Source organism: Gopherus flavomarginatus, chromosome 17 (genome assembly GCF_025201925.1).
Source record: "Gopherus flavomarginatus isolate rGopFla2 chromosome 17, rGopFla2.mat.asm, whole genome shotgun sequence".
NCBI classification, from domain to species: Eukaryota; Metazoa; Chordata; order Testudines; family Testudinidae; genus Gopherus; species Gopherus flavomarginatus.
The window spans coordinates 909,824-931,124 of record NC_066633.1 but is presented as its reverse complement, the minus strand read 5'-3'; positions in this window follow the sequence as shown (position 1 = coordinate 931,124).

Genomic DNA, 21,301 nt, shown 5'->3' with positions numbered 1-21,301 from the left:
ATAATTTCTGTACATTTCCAACTTTCAGACAATAATCTGTTCTAATGTCTCATGCCTGTTTAAGGAACGTAAAGGTTCTATACTGAGAGTCCCTGGCAAAACTAGTGCTGTCCTCGTGAACACTGACTCATCATGCGAAATGACCTGTACACCCACAGCACTCAGGCAATGGCATAGGAAGAGTTTCTCTGAACATGCAAGTGACTGCAAACGCCCGTATCTCTGGCACACCTGGGGCTGCCTGCAGCCTGCTCACAGGCGATAACAGGTATAAAATGGCATTTTCTCTTATGGCTGCTAAATACACTCAAATACAAGACTGCTATGCTTAAAGTGTTGATGATCTAGGCTTTTAGATTTTCAAAGGCTTTAAGGCAATTTGGCTTAATGGATCCAAAGTCCCATTGGATCTGGACAGTAGACTCCTGGAGGCTCCTGGAGATTGCCTTACACCAGCACTCATTCACTTTTGTTCTATTAACATCTCATAGAATATCAGGGTTGGAAGGGACCTTAGGAGGTCATCTAGTCCAACCCCCTGCTCAAAGCAGAACCAATCCCCAACTAAATCATCCTATCCAGGATTCTATCAAGCCTGACCTTAAAAACCTCTAAGGAAGTAAATTCCACCACCTCTGTAGGTAACCCATTCCAGTGCTTCTTCACCCTCCTAGTGAAAAAGTTTTTCCTAATAGCCAACCTAAACCTCCCCTACTGCAACTTGAGACCATTGCTTATTGTTCTGTCATCTGCCACCACTGAGACCAGTCTAGATCCATCCTCTTCGGAACCCCTTTCAGGTAGCTACAGGGGTATGCCTAAGACTCAAGGGCAAATGGTGAGCTTATTTCCCTGTGTTGGGATGGAATGAAAATGACTAGATACAGTACTTATAACCAGCACTGAAAAGAACAGTTCTGAACCGGATGCAGTGCAGCAAGTGACGTATAGGCCAACTGATTCCACTGCAGAATTTTGCAAACCACAGCTGAGTGCAGAAGCAGCTACAGAGCCAACAGTCTCAACAAGATGGAGTTTAGGATCATCACAAGCTCCCTGTGTCCCCTCTTTGCTGGGAACTTTGGGTCCTGCCATCAGCTGGGGCACCAAGTCCCAGGGCCTCTGGCTCTTCACCAGAACTGAAATTGGAGGGGTCACGTGCAGGGGTGAAAAGGACATTCAGTTCTTGGCCTGACGCTGCTAAAACGTGTCCATCAGTGTGGGCACCTTTCTTATTTTAAGAGTTTGTAAAACAGATTGAAAAGGGGGGCTGTCGCCTTGGACATACGCTTTCAGCTCAGGCTGAGTAGAAGCTATTCAGCCAGGTTGTAACACGCATCTATGGATGGCACCTTCCAGGAAACGTATACATTACAATATAGTCTTTAGTTGCACGATCACACACTTTTCCACAGGATCCCGGCCTCATTCAGTGCACGGATTGGATGGTGCTCTGGAGACAAATCAAGCTGTGTACTGAAAGAGGCTGCAGTCCCGGGGTGGCCAGCCTGGGGCTCCAGAGCCACATGCAGCTCTTCAGAAGTTAATATGTGGTTCCTTGTATAGGCACTGACTCCAGGGCCGGAGCTTCAGGTGCCAACTTTCCAATGTGCCCGGGGGTGCTCACTGCTCAGCCCCTGGCTCTGCCACAGGCCCTGCCCCACCTCAACCCCTTCCCGCCCCCTCCCCTGAACCTGCCATGCCCTCACTCCTCCCCCTGCCCGGAGTCTCCTGCATGCCAGGAAACAGCTGATCAGGGGTTGCAGGGAGGGAGGGGTAGGCGCTGCTGGTGGGTGGGAGATGCTGGAAGTGGGTGGGAGGAGATCCTGAGGGCAGGACCGGCGCCAGGGTTTCTCACACCCTAGGCGCACGGCCATTTTGCCACCCCGCGTGCCACTCCTGTGGCTCCGGTGGAGCTGCCCAGCCATTTCTGTGGAACGTCAGTTGGTCCGCAGCTCCAGTGGAGCTGCCGCAGCCGTGCCTGCAGGCTGTCCACCGGACCCGCGCGGGACCGGCATGCCAGAGGCAGCTCCACCGGAGCCGTGGACCAATGGACCCTCTGCAGACACAACTGCGGCAGGTCCACCAGAGCCGCCTGCCACCCCCTCCGGCAAAATGCCACCCCCTAATAATGCTGGCGCCCTAGGCGATTGCCTAAGCCACCTAAATGCAAGCACCGGCCCTGCCTGGGGGGCTGCGGATGTATTACTGTGGCTCTTTGTCAATGTACATTGGTAAATTCTGACACCTTTTCTCAGGCTCAGGTTGATCACCATTGCTGTAGTCTGTAGGACCTCAGCCTCATTTGCCGCAGTGAATAAGGCAGAGAATTTCAGGAGGAGAAATGGTGGTCCCATGATTTAGACAGATGAATGCTGCCCTAGTAAACTGATTTTCTCCCTGCCTCTGCCACAGAGTTCTTGTGTTACAGTTGGCAAGTCATGTAAACCAAAACTTTCACAGGTGGCCACTGTGTGTTCATTTTCTGGATATCCAATTTAAGGCATCTGGGGACTGATTTGCAGAAGTGCTGAGCACTCAGTCAATGGGAGCTCTACTCTGAATAAATATAGTGCTATTTAAACAGAAAGTGGTGCTCAACCTTTATTACAGCAGAGCGAGTGCTCTGCATTAATACGTTAAGTACTCAGAACAGTTAGGCCCTAGACTCCTCAAATGGGGCACCCAGATTAGTTGAAGTTCCCCATGTGTAAAATGGGGGTTGAATGCAGGCAATGGACATTCTGGTTTATGACAGTTCTGGAGATTTTGAAATCTGGCTTTGTTCTAATTTGAACCCCACCCACAATTTTGAAATCCTTCAGGAAAGAAAATTCAGGGGGAAAAAAATTTTGGAGTGATCAAAATGTTTTGTTTCAATTGTGACTTTTTCTTTTATGATATATATAATGCACAGTTTAAAAATTATGTAACTAAAAGTAATTTCAAAATGAAAAATCTAAATTATTCATTCGAAAAATTATGAAATCAGATGTTTTGACATTTTTGGAACTCCCCTCCATCCCCAACCCGTTTCACTCTGAAATGAAATTTCAGTGAGATTGACCCGAGTTCATTAACCATTTCAATTTTGATAGATGAGTCTATCAAAGTTTTTCCAACCAACTCTACACCTAACTTCACCAGAGTACTATGAAGATGATTTAAAAACAGAAATTAATTTATTAAGATACAATGAAAACATCATAGAAAAAGCCCATGAGGAAATTAATAATTCTATATTCTGTGTATTCAGTGCACGGTTTGGCTGTTGCACAAAAATAACACTGCTCTACAGCCAAAATACTTCTGAAATAAATGTAGTCCAGCTTTACTAATTCTGGACCACTGAGAACGAAAATGATGCTTAAAATTGTTGATTGGCTCTAGTCTTCAAGATATGCTATTGGGTCAGTATATACGATCCTTGACTTGGGAATGGCGGAGGATAAGTGAGTTATAAAGGGAAGGGATCTCAATTTAAACCAGAAATGACTAAAATACATCTTTGACTGGATCTATGAATAAATCTATGACTGGGTTTGGACAGTACTTGCTTTTGAGGCAAAACAATGAATGATGCAATCTGAAGCTGGTATTGCGTCATACATGATATGAATTGCATCATGTTATTCCTAGAAGTCATGGATGATGCAATCATAATGAAGCTTACATCACTCTGCTGAACAAATTGCCCTATATCAGCTCTAGAAATTATACAGTGCCGTGCTCTCTTATTTGTCAGTGTTTGATTTTGCAAAGGGACACATTTCTGTTTAGCCAAAGTGCACAGAGATGCCTCGTACTTGTGTGAACAGTGCAGATAACTTCTGCTATGTTTGTGGTGAAGTGACTTTTGCATCACAAAAGCGCAGTATAACCACTGTGGTTAAGAAAGCCTATCACCTTTATTTTGGCTGCAACATTGGAGATCAGGGCAAGAGGTGGGCCCCACACATATGCTGCAACACTTGTGCAACAAATCTTCACCAGTGGTTGAACAGGAAAAGGAAATCTATGCCTTTTGCAGTGCCAATGATTTGGAGAGAGCCAACAGATCATACCAGCAATTGTTACTTCTGCATGGTGCCTCCAGTTGGGAAAGGTGTGTCAAGGAAGAAAAAGTGGACTGTGCATTATCCAAACATTCCATCAGCTATATGCCCAGTACCCCACGGAGAAGGACTGCCGGTTCCTGATGCACCAGAATCATTCTCACTTGAGTCAGACGAGGAAGAGGAAGAGGATAAAACTTCTGGTCCTGAACCATCAATGTCACAGGACCCACATTTTCTCCCATCCTCCTCCTCTGAACCACACCTCATAACACAAAGTGAACTGAATGACCTTGTCAGGGATTTGGAACTACCCAAGAGTAAGGCAGAGCTGTTGGGCTCCAGACTACAGCAGTGGAATCTCCTGGCAGGCTATCGGGGCAAATGGAGCCCATCAATGCTTGCAGGCTATTGCTGGACAGTGACAAGAGATGCTCCATTTAATGAATACAAGAGACAAGCCAAGAAGAGCCGAGTAGACACTGAATAGGACTAAACTATGTACATAATAGTTTTTTGCCTTTTGTTTCATAATAAATTTTATTTATATAACCCTTTTGCTGATTTTTAAAGTGTTACATAAACAGGACAGGTGAAATACATAATAAATATCACATTTGATCTCTGAAGCAGACGACTTCTCAAAAATTGTAGACCAGTGTAATTATTGGCGTTATATGCTGAATGAGGATAAAAAATATGGACTAGTCACCCATTCTGTGAGTCCCATTTATCCTGTGCACCAAACAGGCCATTGGCAGCACCTTGTGAAGATGTTCCTGCAGCCTGACTGGGTCCCCTGCTCACATCCAGGAGGACATGTAGGTGATTCTCTCAAACCAGCAGGCAGAGAAGACACTTGCGCTTTTCTTACCCACATTTCAGGTGTGAGTGTGCAGGGAGAAATCTCAGAAGGTCTCAGTTTACCTGCCACTCAGGTCTGAGTCCAACCTGCCCATAGATTTAAGCTTTTCCCAAGCAGGTTTGGAGGCAAGAGTGTAGACCTGTGGCTCTCGACCTTTCCAGATGACTGTATCCCTTTCAGGGCTCTGATTTGTCTTGTATCAGAGGAGTAGCCATGTTAGTCTGGATCTGTAAAAGCAGCAAAGAATCCTGTGGCACCTTATAGACTAACAGACGTTTTGGAGCATGAGCTTTCCTGGGTGAATACCCACTTCGTCAGATGCCTCTGACGAAGTGGGTATTCACCCACAAAAGCTCATGCTCCAAAACGTCTGTTAGTCTATAAGGTGCCACAGGACTCTTTGCTGCTTTTACTGATTTGTCTTGTGTACCCCGAAGTTACACCTCACTTAAAAACTACTTGTTTACAAAATCAGACATACAAATACAAAAGTGTCACAGCTCACTATTCCTGAAACATTGTTTATGTTCTCATTTTTACCATGTAATTATAAAATAAATTGATTGGAATATAAATATTGTACTTACATTTCAGTGTATAGTATCTAGCGCAGTATAAACAAGACGTATGAAATTTTAGTTTGTACTGACTTCACTGGTGCTTTTTACGTGTCCTGTTGTAAAACTAGGCAAATAGAGGAGTTGATGTACCCCCTGGAAGACCTCTGCATACCCGCAGGGCTATCCCTGGTTGAGAATCACTGGTATAGAGGAATACAACACTCTAGAAGGGATTCACACAAGCACTATCAGCAGTAACCAATGTTGATGTAAGACTTCCAGCTGGGACAAGCACAACCAGGCTCCCTCTGGTTCTGTCAAGGGGAAAAATCCCTCTTGCTGCCTGGGGATCACCAGGGCTCTGGTTCAGCTCTCAGCTGTGGTATGTTGGGAACACACACTGCAAGTCCAGCTGCCAGAGGGCAAACTCTAGATCTGATTAAGTCCACTGCAGCAGCATCTAGTCCCTTGGCAGCATCTGGGATCAGACAGATTAGGGAGCACCCCAGTGTATGTGACACCTGCCTGACCACATGTTTATAGTGTTCTCAGTCAGGCCAGGAGGGACTCTTGCATTCTGCTCAGTCCTCCCAGTGGCAAAGTATAGGAAAAGGCCATGAGGGAACCATTTTTATATTCATTTTAGGAAACAATTCACCCATATGATGAGTGCTTCACATAGATTTGATGTGTCACTGGCTTATCAAAAAATCAGGGTAATTTAATCTTTGCTTAATACTATTTCTTGGTTTCTTTGTTTTTGAGAGGTATCGTGTACAGTGCTAAAGCTTTGTGCTTGGCGGCAGAACTCTTGGGTTCCATTTGTGGCTGTGAGGAACCATTTGGCCTAGCGATAGAATGGGAGACTCTCTTATGCTGACTCATTCTGTCACTTTAGCCAAGTCATCGCCTCTCTCAGTGCTTCACGTTCCTCAGTGCACAACGTCCTTTACTTTCACAACATGAAAAATCACCATTTATCAAGTTACCACACTGCAATTAACATTCTCTCCCGTTCTAAGGATAGAGGAAAGCTGTGATTACCCCAAACACTCTCCATTGTGAGAAAGGGGGAGAATGGACTCCCTTAAATAATGACATATTGATTAATTGATTAAAATAAATCCTTATAAAGTATGGAAAGTTTGGCTTTCCAACTGGAAAGAAGTAAAATTGAAGCGAGTGCAGTTCCACAGAAAGAATACCACTCCTCTCCAGAGCTGGGTCAGAAGCTGTTTCAGAGGAATTTATGAAGGCATTTTTATATGTGAAATGCAGAGCAGTGATGCCTGAGCCAGACAAATCTCAATAATTTTCTGAGAACTTGAACATAGACCATCTATATCCTCAATGGTTGCCCCAGGGGCTTTCCCCCTTTTTATAGGAAGAGTCTCCTCTACCTTTTAAAAAACTTTTTAAGACTCTCTTGACTTTGGAAATTCAGCATAATCCATACTATTGAATTACACAAGGAAAAGATTCCCTAACATTGCAACCCCGAATTTAGCTAGCTGGTGCCACAGTCCAGCATTGCCCTACTTAGAAAGCATGAAATAAATTAAGGCAGAGATGGGCCTGAACAAGAACCCTAGAGTCTGGATGTGTTGCAGTACAAACCCCAATCAAGACACAAGGCCTGTGTCCAGTCACACTTGTACCAGTTCACTTCACTAGGGCTGCTCCTGATTTACAGCCACCTGCATGAGGTCATCAGAATGAGGCCCATAAAATTTGGATCCATATCTAAGATTTGGCTCTGACTTTCTCTAGAGCTGCTGTCAAGCTAGGGGACAAACCTCTGAAAATCCATTTGGGGGCATGTTTGCAAGGCAGCACTTACCTTTCTCTGGTGTGGTGCAAGGACTTGTGGAAACTCCATAGGTTTCTAGTGAAAGGAAACAGTCAAAGGGAAGAGTAGTAGCTAGCAGGCAGAGTTTCATTTTGAACAATGACAATAAATATAATACTTTACACGAATTGGGATAACTACTGTCATTTTCTCCTCCTGTTCCAGCCCTGCTACTATGTAATCTTATGATGAGCAATAGCTCCTGCTGCAAGCTGTAACAGGGAACATTTATATTTTAAATGAGCCCTTTTGCTAATTGCTAACAGATAGTTTAATAAAAGTTACACGTTATCCAGCCCTACTTCCTGTTGCTGGGTCTTGGGACCACTGGATCCTCACTGAGGCAATGAGAGTGGTGCCAGGCTGGCTGTGGTCGCTGAAGGAGAGTGGAAGTGAGCAGACAGAGAAGTCCAATTCTCTCTGGCACCTGGGCCAGTAACAGCCAGTGCAGCTGGCGCGTCCCAGGGATTGTGGAGAGAACACCCCCTCCAGGGCACAGGGCGCCCCAGCGGAAAGGGCAGTAAATCCGCTCTCCTGCCAGGGCAGTGCCCTGAGCAAGCCAGGCTGCCACGGCCCACACTGGGCTCTGGCTGCAGCTCTTAGGTGCTAAGAGCAGGAGCAGATCCCGCTCCCAGTCAGCCAGGGCGGCTCAACTCTGCCCAGCTGCCCCGCCTGTCTGGGAGATGCTGCCGGGGATGGCGGTGCTGGTGCGGGTGGGGGAATCTAGCCCCCAAACACACTGAAAACCCTGTGTGGGCTGATCCGGCCCCTGTGCTGGTGGCAGCGCCCCGCTCCTCCAGTCGACGGGGCTGTCACGGGAGGGAGCTCGCTGCCTGCCTCTCCCCCGGGGCCACACGGGGCACATTCCCCACTGCTCAGCGACCCACCGAACTGGGCTCTGCAGTGCGGCCCCTGCCGGGGCCCAACTCCCTGCTTGGCTCTGAAACCAGCCCGTGCTGCTCCCCGCCGGGGCAGCGTCCAGCCCGCGGGCTGAGCTGCAGCCACCTCTGGGGCGGTGCTCGCTCCGCGGCTGCACGGAACCAGGGCTCTGAGCCTGCCCGGCTCTTTTCTAACCGCTGGGCCCAGCAGAGCAGCCCCGGGGTGGGAGTCCACAGGCTGGGAAGTGGCCCCCTGGCAAGCCCAGGGCCCCCGGCCGCGGTCCCCAAGCTGCACTCAAAGGCTTGGCTATACTGGAGAGTTGCAGCACTGATGGTGGGTTTACAGCACTGCAACTTACTCACTGTCCACACTTGCAGGGCACATACAGCGCTGCATCTCCCTGGCTGCAGTGCTGTCTGTACTCCTGCTCTGCCTGGGGTATAACGATTGCTGCGCTGGTGATGCAGCGCTGCTCCGCCAGTGTGGCCACCAAAAGCGCTGTAATTGGCCTCCAGATGTATTCAGAAGTATCCAGAATGCCTGTTCAGCCACTCCCTACAGCTCTGCAAATGCTGCAAATGTGGCCACACCGCAGCGCTGGTAGCTGTCAGTGTGGCCACACTGCAGCGCTTTCCCTACACAGCTGTAGGAAGGCAGCTGTAACTCCCAGCGCTGTACAGCTGCAAGTGTAGCCATACCCAAACTCCTCCCCGCAACTCGGGGGGAGGTGAAGAGCGGCGAGAGGTTGGGCGCAGCAGCCCCAGCTCTCCCCAGCTGCGGGCACAGGAAGCCGATGAGCTTTTCAACTTGAACCTCAGGACGGGCTCAGCAAAGGCCCGGCGAGGCAGCATCTCCCTGCAGCTCCCGGGGTGTTCTGTGCACTGCCAGTCTTAGAAATGAAGCCGCTGGTCAGCGGTAGGTCAGAACTCTGCCCCCGCTGCACCCATGGGCTGTGTGACTGTCTAGGATAGCGGGCTTGCCTTCATGTGTATAGTCTGTCAATGGCTGAACACGGGATCGTTATGAACATGACATATTGGTGGGAGAAAACCAGGAAATGAGTGGAACAACTCAGCACTCCGTCTAGACCGGCAAATACATCTTGGCTCTGACTTTCTTTAGGCACATGGTGCATTCGGGTCTCCAAGCACCAGTTACTGTGTCACCACCACACAGGGCACTAGCTCTGGGTTCCTAATGCACTGAGACTTATCACAGAGCCACTTTAGCCCAGCTGCACACACCGATATGCTGATAAATCCCTCCCTGGATGTTTTCATATTACACTGGATTTAGGAACATTTCTTTGCCTAAGGCTCCAAATGTGATCCAAGGGTCTACCCACGTGGATGCACCCAGAGCAACAGAGCCTAAAAGAGGACACCCCTCATTGGAAATGTCTTGATGGTAAATTCCGTCAGGTTAATATAACTGCCGACCAAATTCCCAGGAGTGTCATCACCACGGCTTCACTGGGGACAATGGGAATATGCTAGTTTTGACTAGCTGAGGATCTGGCCCAATAATGTTTACAATCCAGGCAGGCCCCTTGATGCCCTGTAATAATAGTGATAATTACCAGCTTGCACCTGAGGCTAACATAGCTTCCTCCAAAGGCAGGTTACTGCTGGTACCATGATTTGTAAGGCTGAAGGGAATAGTGATACAGATATTTTATATGATTTGGCTAAGGTCTGACAGCAAGCCAGCAGCAGAGTCAGGAACAGAACCTGGGTCTCCTGTCTCCTACTCCAGCCACTGCACAACACATGTCAAAATCAGAGGGTTTCATGGTATGTGGGGATCCATGGTGCTGGCTTAGCCGTTAAGATCAGATGAGTTATAATCTTAATGCTCCAAGCAAAGAGGGAAAGGTGTGGGCTGGTGGCCTAAGCATGTGACCAGGCACCAGGATCTCCTGAGCCCTAATCAGGGCACTATGTGCAATCTGGGACCTCAGCCAAATCACAAAACCTCTCTCCCTCAGTTTTCCCCATCATAAAATGAGGCGAGTTATATTGCCCCTTCCCAGGGTGCTGTGAGGATTAATTTGTTAACCTTTGTGAGGAGTTTGGACAGATGGAAAGTCCAGTAGGAATATTAATGAACACATCACAGCAAAACAGGAGAAAGCTAATCTAATCATTGGCATCATCAGAGCAGACTTCCATTTTAAACTCTAGCTGTCTCTTACAGTTCTTAGCATCCAACATGAAAGGATACTTAGTGCTCACTAATACACCATAAACACAGCTCCTTAGGATATTGTGTGCTAAATACCAACCAATTGGGGAGCAATTACAGACTCTTCCAACTGCAGGGGGAGAGGTGAGAACCATTTAATGGCAGAACATCCCTTCCCCAGTTTGAATACAACTGACCGTGTGTGTTTGCCTTGCGTTTCACCAGGCAGCAACATGGCAGGTATATAAGGAACAAGTCTTATTTTATTTTACACCTGTTCTCCTTCAAAGGGAAAATAAATGTCCTATGGCAATTGCAGCAAGCTCTGGCTGCTCTCAGCTCCTTCAGGTCACAGGGCTGCAGCTATGGAGATGTTCCTTTGAAGCAGTGTCTAGCTGCAATACATACAATTGCTTCCTTCCCTTCATTGTGCTTGGAGCTGTTGTGTTATAAATGCACTACGGAAACAATATGGCGAATCTTCAGCAGAACTGAGGGGAGATGGAGGAAAGGGCAACCCGGCTCCCAAACAATGACATCTCAGAGCCATGCGTTCCTCCAAGAGAAGGTGATTTTTTTAAACCAGTTGCAGATTTCTAGATATTTGAATATCCGCTAGAGAGAGCTTTAAAACGGTATCATTTTCTTATAAGGACCCACTTAACTATGTGTCTGCTGTGTAATTAGAGAGTGCCAATAGTGATGGTACCTGGTGAGCTTTTGACTATTATTTTCAACAGAAGGTAAAACAGCAGCAGAATAAGTTCCCTGAATTTCATGTTAAGAAATAAGTTGTGCATCGGAATCTCTGAGCTCTTAGACCCAGGATTTCGTCTTTGCCTGTTGCAGCCGAGGCATGACAGAAAACGTCTAAGATATGGTCAAGGAAGTGAAGCAAGGTTCTCCCAGAGCCATGTAATCTGGGGATGGAGACAGAATCACAAGACCAAGGCAATGGGAAATTAAGGCCAAGGCAGGTCAGCTCGTACATTATTACCAGCCTAAATTTCAAGGGAAACTGGGCTATGATACACTTGATGAAAGCCAGTCAGAGCCTCACATACCACATCACAAAGCTATCAGTACATAAAGGGATGAACTTTTTATTAACTGCTTCATGCCAACTGCAGATAAAAACCTAACATTAGTTTGGGGGGGTGGAGGGTCGCACTTTAAACTCTTGCATTTTGTCTCTCTTCCTTTTTATCTTTTCCCACTTTTCTAGGAATGTCTCATCAGACAGAAATGATGACAATCTCTAGAATTTCAGGAGTTACCAATAACAATAATAAATAATAGAAGTCTGAAGACATGGCATAAAAACAGAGCATAAAATCCAAATCTGAAACATCTGCCAGTGGCACTGAGCATTAGCACAGCAACACACATTTGGGAATTGGGAATACACTCTGACATTTGTGGTTATACTTGTATGAATCTCCCTTAATATATTTACAGCAAAATCCTTCATTTAGTAATGATGAAGACAGAAATCCCAGTATCAGTCTCTATTAGCCTGGTGTGCTCACTCCATGGCCCAACATTCAAAAAGTTAGAGCTAAATATTCTGATGAATAATCACTGCTCTTCTCCCTACAGCGCCAGGTTTCAATCCTTCCTCCTCTCATCAAAATAGTTAGTTGAATAAATTGTGTCCTTTAAGAAGAGGCATTTCCCACACCCTTGTCTAAGTCCATGTGGTAGTCTGGTGTCAAAACAAAACCTACAGTATAAACTCCCCAGTTTTGTTTATATTTAAAGGAGTCACATTTCCTCCTTCCGCTAGTGGTACCTCTGGAGAGTTTCCTTAGGGCCTTTGCAGGTATGCTGGGGGAGAAGGTGAACTTTTGATTAGATCTGAAAGTGAGCAGCAGTGGCAACGAGAATCCCAAAACCAGTGTCTCCCAAGGGACACATGGGCCAATAAACTCTGCTGATTCCTTGGAGGACATTTTCTATTACAATGCAGTTTGCTCTAACATTTGCCAAACAGAGGCAAGCTATCTTCCTCAGCTCTGAGGTCAGACACAGAGCTGAAAGTAACAGTAATGCAACTGGGCTTCTTTTCTGATTTCCTAGAAACTCTTCTACCATCGAGTTTCTTCACAGCTCAGCCCCTAGTTCATGTTAACAAACTATTTCAAACTTAACCCAACTTTGTGCATTAATCTGAATATGTATTCAAGTCTCACTCAGAAATTTCAGAGGCTGAGTGGTCATTAATAGGATGACACATTCCATTGTGTAGATCCATAATAGGAATGGGCTTAACCATATTTTGTCTCATTCACTGCCAACACTATGCAGCCATGGATCATAATGCTGCAGATGTACATTAGAAGTTCGCACTATTACTGCGCTGTTTTGTGAAACCGGCCACTGTGTTTTGGTGCTGATATAGCAATCAGAATGCTGTTTGTTAGGGATAAGCTAACTGACTTGGGTTAAATATTGGAGCAAAGCATTGTGGGCAACAATGTGTACAAATCTGAACTCAAAACTTTTATGAAGTTTCAAAAGAATCAGGTTAAAACTGTATTCTACTGCTTCCGATGGTTTGCTATAATCCCTGTCATTTGACTGTTAACAACATTCAAAGCCATTGTGCTGTGCATAAGCTGGTCTCAGTAATCACCCGGTCCTATTACTAATATACACTGGTCCTCCCTCTCCATTCCTCCTATTGCTTATTACTCACTTGTCTTCTATTAAACTGTAAGCTCTTCAAGGAAGGGCCATGTCCTCCTGAGATTGTGCAGGGCTCAGCACAATGTAGCCCAGATCCTGGCTGGGTTTTCTAGGTGCTCCTGCAATACAAATAAATGCAAAGAAGAAGAAAAAGAACATTTCTTCCTGATTTCCCCGTGACTGTAAGTGGATACAATGCATGGATAAAATTCTCTTGTCTGCAGAGGGCCAGCCTGTGCACTGTTTAAATCCTACCTAAGCTCAGAGACGAGAGCTGGTCAAAAAAATTCTTCAAATCATTTTTTAATCTAAACATGATTTTGGGTTTGGGGTTGTTTTGGACAAAACAAAATTTTTCATTTTGGTTGAAATTTTCAATTTTTGAATGAAGAAACAGAAAACAGATTTTTTTTCAGTAAAATAATTCAGTTTTCAGTAGAGATGTTCAGATTTTGTTAAACATTTCATTTTTCAGTATATATTTTTGGGCCTTTTTAGCTTCTAAAAATTGAAAAGTTTTCCTGAAAAAATATGATGATTGATGAGGATTTACTGAAAGTAGTTTGTGAAAACCAAACATTTTTGCCTTTGCAGTGGTTGAAAAGTGGTTGAAAAGTTGTTGAAAAGATGAACAATTTGCACAGGAAAATTTTAAAACATTTCAAAATATCCTGTGAAAAATAACTGCCTTATGCTGGCCTCCTCAGAGAGGTGAATTTCACTGTAGCAGGGTGAATATCACCCACTCCAACCTACATGAAGCCAGGAAATTCAAATAGTTTCACAACAAAGCCTGACCTCATGGGAGGTCCAGCTCAATTGCCTGACCAAAGTATCTCAGAATGATCCAGACAGGCACCTGAACTTATGAATATTTATCTGAACCTCCAAACCTTTGGGGGTTTACATACACCTCATCACTTTGGAGCTGTAAACAGTACACAGGCCAGACAGGAAGAAATAGCTGAGTTAGATCAAAGGCCACCAATGTATTTTTAGTTAGCAGCTATCATTTTTCTCCAAAACATTGTGAAAAGCTCCTATTGGCCAGCCAAAAATGGCCTTTTGCTTAAGGCCATGTATTGCACAAATCCAGTGAAAGACCTCACATTTGCCCGGATTGTTTTAAATGTGGGGCTTCTTGTGCAGCTCATAAGGCATTTACTGACAACATATTAATAAATTGTAGATGTGCTGATTGCTAAAAACTCTCTTCCTGATAATCCCCCAATTACTTTTCATTGCTCTGTCCTCCTTCTCCCCAGATCAGTTTCCTTATAGTGGGTAACATGAAATGTTTGCCATGCTCTATTGCAGCCCCTCCTGTTCTCCTACACATCACTTGACATGATAATTATTTTTTGCAGAGCTCCCATTCTAATACTCACTTCTTAATGGAATCTAAGTTTGAAATTCAGATGTGTTAATTTTAGGGAGTAGTTGAAACTGGGACAAAACCAATTAACTTTACAAATATTGTTTGTGCAATTAAATATAAATACCTTATTTTGCTGATACAGGATTACCAGATCTTCAGTTCTGGAAGAATCTGGACGTGCAGTCTGCCCAGAAATGGTTGCTTCTTACACAATGCCCTTGCAATCCTTTTTTATTGTCTTTTCTGCTCTGGAAAGCTCATTTTCCTTTGAGAATTTAATGTGTGGGTTTCAGTGGCAATTGAATAAACCAGTAAAGGGTTTGGTTTTTCTAAATGTCATGTTGAGTAATGGTGGATCCAATGCTATGATTTAGTTTCTTTCATCTATTTTTGTTTCATTTAATCTTTAAGTATTAGCTCCAGTAAATTTCTGCATATTCATCCATCCTGGCATACTTTACATTTTGTCCACCCAAATTTGAAAGTATTTCAAGACTTGGAATAGACAAAGGGTATGTCTCCACTACAGGATTATTCCGATTTTACATAAACCGGTTTTGTAAAACAGATTGTATAAAGTCGAGTGCACGCGGACACACAAAGCACAATAATTCGGTGGTGTGCGTCCATGTACCGAGGCTAGCGTCGATTTCTGGAGCGTTGCACTGTGGGTAGCTATCCCGTAGCTATCCCATAGTTCCCGCAGTCTCACCCACCCATTGGAATTCTAGGTTGAGATCCCAATGCATAATGGTGCAAAAACAGTGTTGCGGGTGATTCTGGGTAAATGTCGTCACTCATTCCTTCCTCCGGGAAAGCAACGGCAGACAATCATTTCGCACCCTTTTTCCCTGGATTGCCCTGGCAGACGCCATAGCATGGCAACCATGGAGACCGTTTTCCCTTTTCTCACTGTCACCGTATGTGTACTGGATGCCACTGACAGAGGTGGTACTGCAGCGCTACACAGCAGCATTCATTTGCCTTTGCAAGGTACCAGAGACAGTTACCAGTTGTCCTGTACCATCTGCAGTGCCATTGTAAATTGGCGATGAGATGATGGTTATCAGTCATTCTGTACCGTCTGCTGCTGTCATGGGTGCTCCTGGCTGGCCTCGCTGAGGTCGGCCAGGGGCGCAAAGACAAAAATGGGAATGACCTCCTGGGTCATTCCCTCCTTCATGTTGTATCTAAAAATAGAGTCAGTCCTGCCTAGAATATGGGGCAAGTGTACTAGAGAACCAGTGTATCAGAGAACCAGAGAGCACAGCCGCTCCATGTCAGATCCCACAGAAATGATGAGCTGCATGCCATTCTAGGGGGTGCCCCTGCAACAACCCCACCCGTTGCTTCCCTCCTCCCCCAACCCTTCTGGGCTACCGTTGCAGGGTCCCCCCATTTGTGTGATGAAGTAATAAAGAATGCAGGAATAAGAAACACTGAGTTTTTAGTGAGATAAAATGAGGGGGAGGCAGCCTCCAGCTGCTGTGATAGTCCAGGCAGGACATTAAACAGTGGGGGGGAGAGGATCCCAGTATCCCATTGCTCTGATGGTCCAGGCAGTACCAAATCTTTTCTTTAGACATGAAAGCAGGAGGGCTGATGGTGTTCAGCCCCCAGTTGCTGTGGTGAGGACGGTTATCAGCCGTTCTGTACCATCTGCCGGGAATAACCGAGAGTCATTCCCATTTTTACCCAGGTGCCCCACCCGATCTCACCTGAGGCCAGCTAGGAGCACTCACGGGATGATGACGAGGACGGCTACCAGTCCTACTGCACTGTACCGTCTGCCACCGGGGAAGGGAGGGGAGAGGATGCTGCTGTTCAGTGCCGCAGCACCGCGTCTACCAGCAGCATGCAGTAGACATATGGTGACACTGAAAAAAGTCAAGAAACGATTTTTTTCCCTTTTCTTTCACAGGGAGGAGAGGGGGAGTAAATTGACGAGATAGACCCTGAACCACCCCGGACAATGTGTTTGACCCTACAGGCATTGGGAGCTCAGCCAAGAATCTAAATACTTTTTGGAGACTGTGGGGACTGTAGGATAGCTGGAGTCCTCAGTACCCCCTCCCTTCCTCCATGAACGTCCATTTGATTCTTTGGCTTTCCGTTACGCTTGTCACACAGCACTGTGCTGTGGACTCTGTATCATTGCCTGGAGATTTTTTTCAAATCCTTTGGCATTTCGTCTTCCGTAACAGAGCTGTGATAGAACAGATTTGTCTCCCCCTACAGCGATCAGATCCAGTATCTCCCGTACAGTCCATGCTGGAGCTCTTTTTGGATTTGGGACTGCATCGCCACCCATGCTGATCAGAGCTCCACGCTGGGCAAACAGGAAATGCAATTCAAAAGTTCACTGGGCTTTTCCTGTCTACCTGGCCACTGCATCCAAGTTCGGATTGCTTTCCAGAGTGGTCAAGGTGGTGCACTGTGGGATACTGCCCAGAGGCCAATACCATCAATTTGCGGCCACACTAACCCTAATCCAATATGGTAATACCGATTTCAGTGCTACTCCTCTCGTTGGGGAGGAGTACAGAAACCAGTTTAAAGAGCCCTTTATATCGATATAAAGGGCCTCGTTGCGTGGACGGGTGCAGCATTAAATCGGTTTAACGCTACTAAAATCGGTATAAACGCGTCATGTAGACCAGGCCAAAGAGGAACCACTGGGCAAGTCTGGCATTGCCAGTTATGACCTGCACAAAACATCCAGCCTAGGATTTCTGAAGGAGGCTCTGGATAAATGTGAGGGGCTACAGAATGGTGGCAAGAGGTTTCCATTAAAATGGGCAAACCAGTGTCAATAAAGTAGCTGACCTGAACTGCCAGAATCCTGAACCTTACTCCAAAGTTCAAACTAAATCCTGCTTTTAAATTTTCACATGCTTTGGGATTCCTCGTTTCAGCTGGGAATGAAAGCATCATGATATCAGTAGAATAAACCTGCTCCCACAAGATTCACAGTGTAATTCCAAACTAAAGAGATTTCAATTAGTGTTTTAACTGAAGGTGCTCATCTGAACCTGAACGAACCTTACACTAAGAGTTACTAATGAATGCAACCTTATGAAAGGTGAGATACAATATTTTAACAGACAGCAGGGAGTCTGCTTTAATGACAATCCTTTTATCTTCTCAGAATAACTAGGGCATGGCCTCCAGGTATGGAGCAGTGAGGATACACAGACAGGTTGCTCAGGAAATGCTTGTGGAACATGTAACGCTCCTGTACACATTTAGTAAGAGGTAGGCTATTCAAAGTCCCTAGGCAGGAGGTAACTCAGCCATTAGCAGCTTGGGCACTTGCAGCAGAAACATTGGTAAGACCCAAGACTTGGTCAGTAATCACTAGAACTATTGGTAATAAAAAGGAAAAACGACTGGTGAAAGCAGCAAGCAAGCAGCACAGAAGGGAATTCTAGTGAGAAAAAAAGACAATAAGCAAGAACAATAACATGTGGCATGTTTGCACCTCAGATAAAATGGTGAGGAACACAAGTGGTAGAAACAGAGTGTCTGGGGATTCGTCTCTGACTCATTTCTGGCTGAAAATGCAATAGGCCTGTACTTGTTCAGCAAATAGACACGAGTCCGTAGGTGTCCTTAAACCCACTACTTGCTTGCTCAATGAATCCCAGCTTTGGTAGTAGGGGCAAGATGTCAGTGGAGAAAACTTCCCCCAGATGATCTGAAAAACATACATTGATTCCCCCCTTCAGGACATGGTAAAGAGCTCTCTCTTTTTGCCTGAGAATTAATTACAGTTAAATCTATGGAGGAGTTCGTGACAGCTGCCATATTTTCTGTATATTGTCCCTGGAACTTGAGATTTGATGGTGGGACCATTTTTATAAATCTATGAATAAATCTATAAAATGTGATGTACTGTAGAAATACAGAAAGGCACTATTAGGGCATATGAGACTGTTCCTGTAAAATACAGACATATTAAACATCTAATTCTGTACTGTATGTATTGGGTCCTCTGTTCTTAGCTGCATCCTTGCCTTCACATACTGAACACTGGCATTCCTGCCAATCAAAGTGTTGGGTCTTAATTTCTTTTCTACATCCAATAAAGAAAAATGGATCTGCTGTATAAATCCTATTGATCTAGCCTCTGAAGCCTCATTTGTGCAAATATTTCAGATTAGAACTTTCTTTTTATTATGCAAGGCAGCCTCGAATAATGTTGCAGGCACGTGTACTACATCCAGTGATGGTGATGGGGGTCCCTGGATATGGATATTTGTAATGATCTGTCTGTAGTGTTTGTGGACCTAGCTCTGTGAGCTCATTGATATTGTGGAGTGTCAGGCCCCCGGCAGGCTTGCAGAATGGGGTTTAGTCTGGCAGACACATTTGCAGAGCTTCAGTAGAGGGCACCCTTGTGTTCTTGAGGAAGAACCAGACTCCCTTCCACAAGGAAAGTGGGTGATCCGTGCACAGCGGGTCCCTCCCCATATGGCCTGGAAAGGCCCAATTGGCCCTTTTTCTCTACCTTGCAAACATTAGTTTTGTCCTTCAAGAGAAGCAAAATCCTGCAGAAGCAGCAAGTTGGTGGCAAGACTGAAGTGTCCCAGCCCTGGCTGGTTGGGAAAGCTGGGAAATTCACCACTGCTGAGAGGCCCAAAATCTTCACTCTACAAACAGCTACTATCCCTCTATTGATCTCCTGGGAAATACAACGGTGCTATCTGGGAGCCAGCCCACCCTAGCAGCTCAGCCCACAACAGCATGCAGCGCTTCCCTTTTACCTGTCTTGGACATTTCTCCACTGATTTTAATTAAAGCTTTGTTCAGCCGTGCTCACCTGGAACGATGATGTGTGCATGCATGCATGCATGTGCGTGCGTGTGTATGGGTGCATGCATGTGTACCTGTGCATGTATATATAGTCATATATAATAGGGTGGATTTTTTCAAACTTGCCCAGAGCTGACATTCTCTTCTCACCTCCCATATGTCTTTGCATCCAGGCGATTTTTAAAGTACATCAGCACAAATGCAATTACGATTCTACACAATTAGGTCTCTATTCGTAGGGAATAACTTAGGGATGTTACTGTAGCATATAAAAGGAACAGAAATGCCATTAAAGGCTGTAACTAGCAGGAGACAAAGAGAAGCCCTTGCTATTCTAACTTAAGTGCTCCCCAAAAACTGGAAAAGCAAAACATCAAAAGAAGTAAACCAGACTTTTTCAAGCTGGGAAATTCACCACTTCTGGGAAATTCACCATTTTTCAAGGTAAACATCTAAGATGTTTTTCTTTAAACTGCAGCTACTCATTGTATGGATAAAGGATTCAGTTCCTACAACTACAGTAGTTTCACACAGCTAAAGATCCAGCTACTGATTTGGAGAAGTGCCGGCAACAAATATAAAGACAGACTGGGAGAGAAATATAGGAAGAATTGCTTGTAACAGAAAAATCTTCTTTGTAAAGGCAGTCCATAAATAAGAAAGAAGAGTAGTATTTACAAAGCAGGCTGAATGTATCCAGCTACTAGGATAGCCAAATTTGTTTGGACCCATTCCTGGAGGTTTCATCACATGATATAATGTTTAATTCAAGACTAATCTTTAATTCCTGGAGACTTCAGGACAATCCTGGAGGGTTGGCAACCCCACCAGCTACTTTCTGTTCTTACCTCCAGAATAAATACAGGTGACAAATAATTTTAGTTGAAACTGAAGAACAAATCATTCCATCTTATGGCATGTGCCTACATGTCTAGTAAATAATGTAATGCCTCCCTACACCCCCTTATGTGGTCTCTCAACACCAAGAGAATCAGCCAATGGCTTGAGTTCAGTGGCTTCAGGATCAGTCCTAACAGGTTCAGACCCTTCCTTTCTGTGTCACCAACCATTCAAATACAGCCCACCTCACCGGTGACCCACCTGTTGGCTGTGTGCTGATGAGTGTCGCCAATCCAGCTCCCACGGAATGAGTGTCCGTGTCACATGTGAGGCACACTCTTGATCTATATTCTTTTCCTGCTGAAAGCAAAGGGGCTTGTGGCATAGACTCTGTGAGCAGGCACAGACCTCCTTGCTGTCAGTCTTAGGCGAGAAGCCAAGGAGTAAATGGTCATAGACACTGAAGTCGCCTCTGCCTCATTCTAGAACTAATTCATCCAGGACAGGGTTGAGGCACACCAGTGAGGTGGGTTGGAGGAAGCTTTCACTATTGCTACCCATAATGTACAACTTAAATGGATAAGCTGGAGATCTTTGGTTTCCATGGCTGTCAGTTCATGAGCACTAAGTCCTAAGGTACAAGCCTATCAAACACAATGTAGGTTGCATAAAAAGTACTTGTTGGGGTATCACCAAGACTTTGCTTGTTTCATCACATAAATAGAAATGCATAGACAGATACTAGAGAGAGACAAGGTGCGGGAGGTAATATCTTTTATTGGACCAACTTCTTCTGGTGAGAGAGACAAGCTTTTGAGCCACACAGAGCTCTATGAAAGCTCGAAAGCTTGTCTCTCTCACCAACAGAAGTTGGTCCAATAAAAGAGAGTGGTCATGATCAGTCGCCAGTTTTAAAAATTCATGAAAAAATGGTCAAATGATTTCTAATAAATGGGATGGAACCATCAGCTGCCCATGGGCATTCCACAAGCAGAAAAAGAGGCCACGTTCATATGATAAATTATTTTGGTATTGACCTACCCAGTATACACAGAAATAAAGCCCAGATACCCAGCCACCACCCAGGTTACTCTGTGCCTTGGTAATTTCAGTTGGTGATCTCCTCATGCTGTGGTATTTCATTAACAAAATCAGTTAGATAGGTGTGTTCTTATTATTTATCTGAGC